General features: G+C 36.5%; 1 long non-coding RNA gene across 4 annotated transcripts; it reads left to right on the top strand.

The window, feature by feature from the left end:
• Window positions 1-983: 983 nt before the first annotated feature.
• LOC135246460 (uncharacterized) lies at window positions 984-9,065 on the top strand. 4 transcript variants are annotated; one of them, XR_010327697.1, is made up of 5 exons: window positions 984-1,304; window positions 1,639-1,803; window positions 3,239-7,093; window positions 8,157-8,220; window positions 8,869-9,065. It is a non-coding gene; the product is annotated as an uncharacterized LOC135246460 (long non-coding RNA). The 4 variants fall into 4 exon arrangements; XR_010327696.1 differs by having other exon boundaries at window positions 8,157-9,065; XR_010327694.1 differs by having other exon boundaries at window positions 7,511-9,065.
• Window positions 9,066-9,105: the final 40 nt, after the last annotated feature.

Genomic DNA, 9,105 nt, shown 5'->3' with positions numbered 1-9,105 from the left:
CTATTGACCATCAACTTTCTGCTCATGTTTCCTTGTGTTTTATTTATTATTTGCACATTATGTCCAAAAAAAAAATCATTTTATCCCCCTTCTGGATTTTCTAATGTAGAATAGAAGTGTTTTGATTTAAAAATTTGTTTTTTTTTTAAACCCACTCAGGTTTGAAGGTGGAAAAAAAATTCTGAACAGTGTCAGGATATTTTTTAAAAGAGTGGGAAATGACTGCATGTTTTCACCACGTTATGCCAGCCAATGCAGAGAAAATTCGGTGACGACCAACTGTACGAAATGTAACAAGTAACGGCAGTTGTCAATGGAAATGCATTTGAGTAAAAAGTACATAATTTCTTTATCGATGTAGTGTAGCAGAAAGTGAAAGTTGCCAATATTGTTCATACTCAGCAAAAGTACAATGTTTCCAATATCCTACATAAGTACAGTAACAAAGTACATGTAATTAGTTACTTACCACCACTGTGCAAAAATAACAAAAAAAGCATTTTGGCACAAGCAATGCATGGCCCTAATCCTCCTAGTGACCATCAACTTTCTGCTCATGTTTCCTTGTGTTATTGATATTATTAGTGCACATTATGTCCATTAAAAAAATCATTTTTATCACCTTGCTGGATTTTCTAATGTAGAATAGAAGTGTGTTGAGTTACATTCTGTTTTCTTTTTTAACCCACTCAGGTTTGAAGGTGGATATAAATTCTGAACAGTGTCAGGGGGAGAGACAGTGGAACTGACCTGTAGAGCAACCTGCACTCACCTGACTGAGAGCAACAGCTTCATTTGGTACAAGAATGAGCAGCTTCTGACTGAAGACTCCAGGTTCTACCAGTCCTATAGAATCCTTAAATTCAGACGTGACGATACGGGCAGATACTCCTGTGCTGTAAGAGACAATCAGCATCTTGTTTCCCCCGCCGTGACTCTCAGTGTGAGATGTTGTGTTTGAGGTCACATTTGTGTGTTTTACATTAATTTATGCACAAGAACCAAGAGAACAAGCATTCCATTATCAGACAAATTGAGGTTTTGGGGTCTCAGTTGACTTCAATCTTTAATTGAAATGAAATACTGGACCATTTACAGTAATATGCATTCATACATTTATTGTCGGTGCAGTACAATGTGGAATTCTGTTGAATAACTCAAGAATGGACAATCTCTGTTTTACACCGCCCAGAAATATCAAAATCATAACTACCTTCAGTTCAAAGCCAGCAGTGGAGATGCAGGCAGCTACTCCTGTGCAGTAAGAGGTCATGAGAATCTCCTGTCCCCAGCAGTGACTCTCTGTGAGTATTTGAGGACAAACTCATTTATTTCACTTTACTGAGTCTCATTTGTTACTCATTTTGAAAAAGCGGTGATGCAGTTGTACTTTAATGTACCGATAAAAGACATGAGAACTGGGCAGAAGAGCAACCTGCAGATAGGAAATGGAAGTTATTATGTTTAGAGATGATATCGGATTTCGTTAATTATAAAAATTGAAAGAAAGATGGCATTGCAATAATAGCAGTCAAGCAAAATGACGCATTGGAAACATTTAGGAAAAGGAAACATACTTTAACTGAGGTAAGTGTGAGATCTATATAAAACTGCAGGACCTGTTATTTCCTCTTTCAGATCCTCCTAAGAGCATCTTATTATCAGTGCGCCCCTCTGGTGAAATAGCGGAGGGCAGTTCAGTGACTCTGACCTGCAGCAGTGATGCCAACCGACAGTACTACTGTGAGGCACAGAACAGACTTGGAGCTCAGAATGCTTCTGCTCTGCTGGTCACAGTGCAAGGTAGGACCAGAATTTATTATTCATTTATGTGTTAATTGATCTCAAGATTCTGAGATGCTGTTACTGTATGTTTTAAGTTGTGGATTTGCTGACTAGGCCTATGTCATTTGAATGACAGGAATAATCCCATAAACTACGCAATCTTATTGTGGTAGTCGGAGCAGAGAGAAAGTCGTCCCCAAATATTTTGTTCCAATCACCAGGATTTGCTCATTAGCACAACTCTTCAGCCATAACTAATTGGTGAAATCAGCTGGATGAGTTCATGGGCAGAAGAAACACATGGCAGGGCTTTACTTTCTCACCCCTGGAGTCATAGTATCTGAGTCATAGTATCACTCACTACAGTGTATGGCCTAGACCACAGGAGCCATCATCCAGATTAGAAAGCATGACTCACTTGCCCAGAACCTCCAAGCACAACTCTACATTTCATAAAACATCTCAGAGAATAGTTCTGATCTAGGATCAGTTTTGTCTTTAGGCCATTATGGATAAAGCTTGGATATGAAGAAGGGGCGGCATGGCTCAGGAGGTAAGACCGGTTGTCTGGCAATCGGAGGGTTGCCGGTTAAAACCCCACCCTGGGCATGTCGAAGTGTCCTTGAGCAAGACACCTAACCCCTAACACCTAACTGCTCTGGCGAATGAGAGGCATCAATTGTAAAGCGCTTTGGATAAAAGCGCTATATAAATGCAGTCCATTTACCATTTACCATGAAGAGAGGAAACATGATCTGAGATCACTTCTCTTACTCTATGAATAGGGATGAAGGTCAGTTTTGGTTGGAGTCCAGGGAAGGCTATAGTCACCTGCCTGAACCGTCCCCCCAACCCAACCAGTATGAGGCTTCAGACCATTTCATTTTCATTTTCAGACCAAGTGAACTCAGTCCCCGTATGGAACAGTTAAGCATACTGTTAAAATTTAAGATCCCACTAAAATGGACGAACTAAAGCTTCAACAGATGCACCAGGGACATATTAAACTTATGTTAGAGGTCTCTGGTAACTTGTTCATCCCTTCCCAATGGGAACACATCTCAGTGACTCTGTGCACACATGTTTGTATTTGACATAAATTTTCATGTTTGTAGTTCATATACAATGCAAGCTATTTGCTTCTTTTTGGTTTATACCTCATAGAGTACATCTCCACCATTTTGATTGTAGTTTATACATTTTGGGGTCTACACACCTAACTCATATTTAACTGTGATTTAATTGACATGTAAAAAATTATACTTCTTCAATGTAAAACCTTCAAGTGATTCTGTGATACATAATCCACTAAGTCAACAGAGGAATCCGTTTTTTGGGACAACAGAGTGGATAGGGAATGCAAGGGACTGTGTGGCCACTCTGGTTCCCTTTTAACAGTGTAACTGGAGGCGCACTTATGTGTGACTGAGTCTCTTCCTGTGTCTCACCTCAGAGCAGAGCCTTCAGAGAGTGACAAACGCAGCCAGCAACACAAACTCTGTGCTTCAGAGAGCTGACGAGGCCTCAGTGTGGGATTAAAACACACAGAGGAGAGAATCTGCAGAGAATGAGAAATGATGGAGATCAGGGTGAAAGAGTCTCTTTTTGTCTTTAACTTTACAGAACTGCTGTCTGTTTCTGCTAGTTTATCCATCTTATAAAGCTGTTGGTGGAGGATTTTTCCCAGAGTACTGTAACCCTGCTGCAACATGCATGTTCATGTAACCCTGCTGCATACATGCTCCTGTGACACCGTTACACGTTTATATAACTCTGTTACACACACGCTCATAACTCATGTACATGCGCATGTACTCTCTCACGTTGAATCGAAAGATTATAATGCAGATTAATGCAGATTGTAATCTCTAAACTCTTGGTAACTTTTAAAAGCAAGGTCCAACATCTTTTAAAACAGTGTTTTAGCTTTACATTTTACAATGCCGTTGTATTGACCCCATTTTTACTTTCTGTCTGTTTAGCTATTTGAAATAATGTATCTTTGTGTTTGTTTTCTTTACATACATTGTTTTATTATGTCTATCAATATATTATGATTTATTTGAGCATTGTAAAGCACTGTGAACCTTGAACCTCTTTTTTGATAAAGATTATCATTATTTTCTTTACATGGCCATCATGTTTTGCCTGCAAACGCCGCCCCCCCAAATAAAATAAAATAAAATAAAATAAACAAATTAAATAATATTCATATAAATTCCATTTTATTCATGTGTGGGCATCTATTTCATTTCTGTGAAATTTGAAAGATACAATAATCCAATCGGCTGTATGTAGTAAAAATCATCTTCATGAAGTATAAGCATTGAAATGTAACTAATTATGTGCATGAAGGACTGTATAACAGGCAAAGCAAAACCAAAGTTCTAAACGGTCACATGAACATCAACCACAGAAACAGCGCTGCTTCACACTGAACTGAGGTGTGAAATAAAATAAAGAATAGAACAGGCTGAAGGAAGTGAGCAGCGCTTTAACTGTCTGTGGTCAGGGTGGCTCAGGTCTGGAAGGCAGCCTCACCCACAGCCGCGCCCGCTACTCCTCTGCACAAAAGAGCCAAGCAGGGGCACCTCACAGTACCCGCTTTGGGGCCCCAAAGCTGTGATACTTTCACAAATATAAATACAACTGTCCACTCCTTTTATCTTTGAAATCTGCGAAAGCAAGTGCAATCTATATGTTGATCTGGGGGTCATAGGCTAGGCTACTGCAGCAATACGTAGCCATTTGCATTGGAACATGGTTCCCTCTTTTTTCTGGCTTTTAAACTACTGTTAACATATTTTACACAGCTGTGATGCTCATGTATCTCTTTAATGTTTTTATCTGAATTATTGTGTACCAATATATCAAATTACACAGTGAAGTTACATTCTTGTAACATAATCTTTGTTGTCTATAATTTGATTTTATATTGTCATTCTGCAACCATGCTAAACTGCATGAGCTGCTACCTGTCTTAGCCAGGACACTCTTGAAAAAGAGAATTTTCATTTCAACAATAATCTCCTGGTTAAATAAAAATGTAATAATGTTTACAAATAGAAACAATTATTCTTCAAGCTTTGCATTCATCACAGTCAGTCTGCCATGTTCAGAAATATGAGCCTGTCAGCAGGGCTGTTTCAGACAGTTTGAAAACCGTTAAGATCTCACCTCCTCTACCAGCGTAAGTGCATGATTTAGCCCTGTTTTTTTCTTAATGGCTGTTAACACATTGTTTCATTGAGTTGTAAAATAATGTATACGATTCAATAGAGAGCCTTGATAGAAGTTGAGAGAAGATATCTTTAATTTTTGCACGCTTCAATTTGTTGCATTGTTATAAACAGTAAAAAAATTAAAGTACAGTGTTGTTGTTCTCTGATCTACGGATTACAGCGAGTGCTTTATTCTGTGCTAATCTAGTGATCCTAATGGAGATCAGTCTCTCTCACTGCTGAAAGGTGGCTATGTGACCAGTGGGGAAAACATGCACAGCATTCGTTAAAACAGTAAATTAGCTTTCTTTAAATTAAAATTATGTAAAAAAAAAAAAAATATATATATATATATATATATATATATATATATATATATATATTCATATATCATTGCATACTGAAAGTAACTCTTTCTTTTATTACTTTCCATGTTATCTGTTAAACACTGAATATCAGTGAATTTTTTGTGGAATTTTGTTTATGGCTTATAAAAACAAAAGGCAATAATATAAGTTATGTTTTTTATATATATGTTCAGGCCGATGCAGCCATGCCCGAAACAACCTCAACAGTATTTTTGTAAGCCCTTCTCTCTGCCTCAGGTAAACAATTTAGCTACTTCAGTTCTGCTTATTAATGCCAGTTTACAGAGGTTACATTATCTATCGGAAGCTGAAATCTATTTAGAATTACTATGATTTGATATAACCCGTTTAACTCATTAGACAGGGAAAGCAAAACATTAAAGACATGTGTTACAGGAAATGGGAATCTAAATCTTACATACAAGATCACATACGTTCTTTAGATGCCCTATAGGTGGACATCTTAAACTGTTTTAAGCTACACTTGTATGTTGTCTAATCTGTGTTTGTTGTTTGCCCTTTTATGTATTGTGTATGCACTGACGCTTTTACACAAATTAAGTTCCTAACAGATAAAGTTATTTTGAATTTGAATTTGGTTTAGAGATTCTAGGCTGAGCAGAATCTTTTTACATTTGTTTTTACCACACATCTGCTGTGAAATATAGAACAAATGATTTATCTTAAGTTCCTGTTTATGCTCACCTCTGCAACAGAGATGAATAAATTTCTTTGGCTTCAAGGCATGGGCAGAACTGTAAATGAACTGCATTTACTGGTGTGCTCTATTCCTGAGGAAAATAATAGGCTTTGCCATCATTTAAACTTTTGTGAAACTAAATTTTATACTTGAAAATGTGTGTGTGTGTGTGTGTGTGTGTGTGCATCTCCTTTGCATAGTCCTCCAGACCCCTGTCTGAAGATATTACAGTCACATATTTTATTATAGTCTGCGCAGATTATAATCTCCAAACTCAAGTCACTTTAAAAGTAAGGTCCTAGATTTTATTAAAACAGTGTTTTAGTACTTAATTTTACATCGCCTTGTTGTATTGAGCCCAAATTTAAGTATCTGTTTGGTTTTAGATATTTGAAAGAATGCATATTTTAATTTGTTTTCTTTACATACATTGTTTTATTATGTGTATCAATGTATTACAGATTATTTGAGCATTGTACAGCACTGTGAACCTCAAACCTCTGTTCTGAAAAATATTATCATTATTTTCTTCATATGGCCATCATGTCTTGCCTGCATTCCATTTAGTTCACATGTGGGGATCAAGTTCATGTCTGTGAATGATACTATAATAATACTATACAATAGGTCGTATGTAGTAAAAGTCATCTTCATTAAATATCAGAATTGAAATGCAACTAATAATGTGCATGAAGGATCGTATAACAGGCAAAGCCAAACCAAAGTTCTAAAAGGTCACATGAACATCAACCACACAAACAGCGCTGCTCCTCAGGACACTGAACTGAGGTGTGAAGTAAAATAAAGAATAGAACAGGCTGCAGGAAGTGAGCAGCGCTTTAACTGTCTCTGGTCAGGGTGGCTCTCGCCTGAAATTAGGCAGCTTCACCCACAGCCGCGCCCGCTCTGCACAAAAGAGCCAAGCAGGGGCACCTCACAGTACCCGCTTTGAGGCACCAGAGCCGTGATACTTTCACAAAGATAACTACACCTGTCCGCTCCTGTTATCTTCTGCAAAAGTAAGTGAAATCTTTATGTTGATCTGGGGGTCATAGGCTAGGCTACTGCAGCAAAATATTGTCATTCGCATTGGATCATGGTTCCCTCTTTTTTCTGGCTTTTAAACTACTGTTAACATATTTTACACAGCTGTGATGCTCATGCAGCTCTTTAATGTGTTATATTCATTATTGTGTACCAATATGTCAAATTACACAGTGAAGTTGCATTCTTGTAAAATAATTTTTGTTGTCCATAATTTGATTTTATATTGTCATTCTTCAACGATGCTAAACTGCATGAGCTAATGCCTGTCTTGGCCAGGACACTCTTGAAAAAGAGATTTTGAATCTCAACGAGACTCTCCTGGTTAAAGTAAAATGTAATAATATTTACAAATAGAAACAATTATTATTAAATCTTTGCATTCATCACAGTCAGTCTGCCATGTTCAGAAATATGAACCTGTCAGCAGGGCCGTTTCAGACAATTTGAAAACCGTCAAGATCACACCTCCTCTACCAGCGTAAGTGGATGATTTAGCCCTGTTTTTTTCTTAATGGCTGTTAACACATTGATTCATTGATTTGTAAAATAATGTATATGATTCAAAAGAGTGCCTTGATAGAAGTTGAGAGAAGAAAAAAAAAATCTTTGATTTTGCACGCTTACATTTATTGCATGTTTTTAAACAGTGGAGAAATTTAAGTACAGTGTTGTTGTTCTCTGATCTACGGATTACAGCGAGTGCTTTATTCTGTGCTAATCTAGTGATCCTAATGGAGATCAGTCTCTCTCACTGCTGAAAGGTGGCTATGTGACCAGTGGGAAAAACATGCACAGCTTTAGTTAAAACAGTAAATTAGCTTTTTAAAAATTAAAATAATGTAAAAAGAAATAATAATAATAAAATAATAAAAACAAAAAAAAGATCATTGTTTTCTGAAAGTTACTCTTTATTTTATTACTTTCCATGCTATCTGTTAAATGCTTAATATCAGTGATTTTTTTGTGGAATTTTGGTTATGGCTTAAAAAACAAAAGGCAATAATATAAGTTATGTTTTTTTATATATATGTTCAGGCCGATGCAGCCATGCTCTAAACAACCTCAACAGTATTTTTGTAAGCCCTTCTCTCTGCCTCAGGTAAACAATTTAGTTACTTCAGTTCTGCTTATTAATGCCAGTTTACAGAGGTTACAATATCTTTCAGAAGCTAAAATCTATTTAGAATTACTATGATTTGATTTAACCTGTTTAACTCATTAGACAGGGAAAGCAAAAATTAAAGACATATGTTACAGGAAATGGGAACCTAAATCTTATACACAAGATCACATGAGTTGTTTAGATGCCCATTTGGCAGACATCTTAAACTGTTTTAAGCTACATTTGTATTTTGCATAATCTGTGTTTGTCGTTTGTCCGGTTATATGCTGAGCATGCACTGACGCTTTTGCACAAATGATGTTCCTAACGGATAATTAAAGTTATTTTGAATTTTAATTTGAATTTGGTTTAGGGATTCTAGGCTGATCAGAATCTTTTTTCATTTATTTTTGAAATGTAGAGCATAGAAATTATCTGAAGTTCCTGTTTATTCACAGCTCTGCAACAGAGATGAGTAGATTTCTTTGGCTTCATGACATGGGCAGAACTGTAAATGAACTGCATTTACTGGTGTGCTCTATTCCTGAAGAAAATGATAGATTTTGCCATCATTTAAACTTTTGTGAGACTAAATTTTATTCTTGAAATAATGTGTGTGTGTGTGTGCGTGTCTCCTTTGCATAGTCCTCCAGGCCCATGTCTGAAGATATTACAGTCTCATATTTTATTATAGTCTGCGCAGATTATAATCTCCAAACTCAAGTCACTTGTAAAGGTAAGGTCCTAGATGTTTTTAAAACAGTGTTTTAGTACTTAATTTTACATTGCCTTGTTGTATTGATCACATATTTAAGTTTCTGTCTGGTTTTAGATATTTGAAAGAATGCATATTAATATTTGTTTCCTTTACATACATTGTTT

Source organism: Anguilla rostrata, unplaced genomic scaffold, assembly GCF_018555375.3.
Source record: "Anguilla rostrata isolate EN2019 unplaced genomic scaffold, ASM1855537v3 scaf0351, whole genome shotgun sequence".
NCBI lineage: Eukaryota > Metazoa > Chordata > Actinopteri > Anguilliformes > Anguillidae > Anguilla > Anguilla rostrata.
Note: the sequence above shows the minus strand (reverse complement) of the source record. Positions and strands in the feature narration are given on the sequence as shown.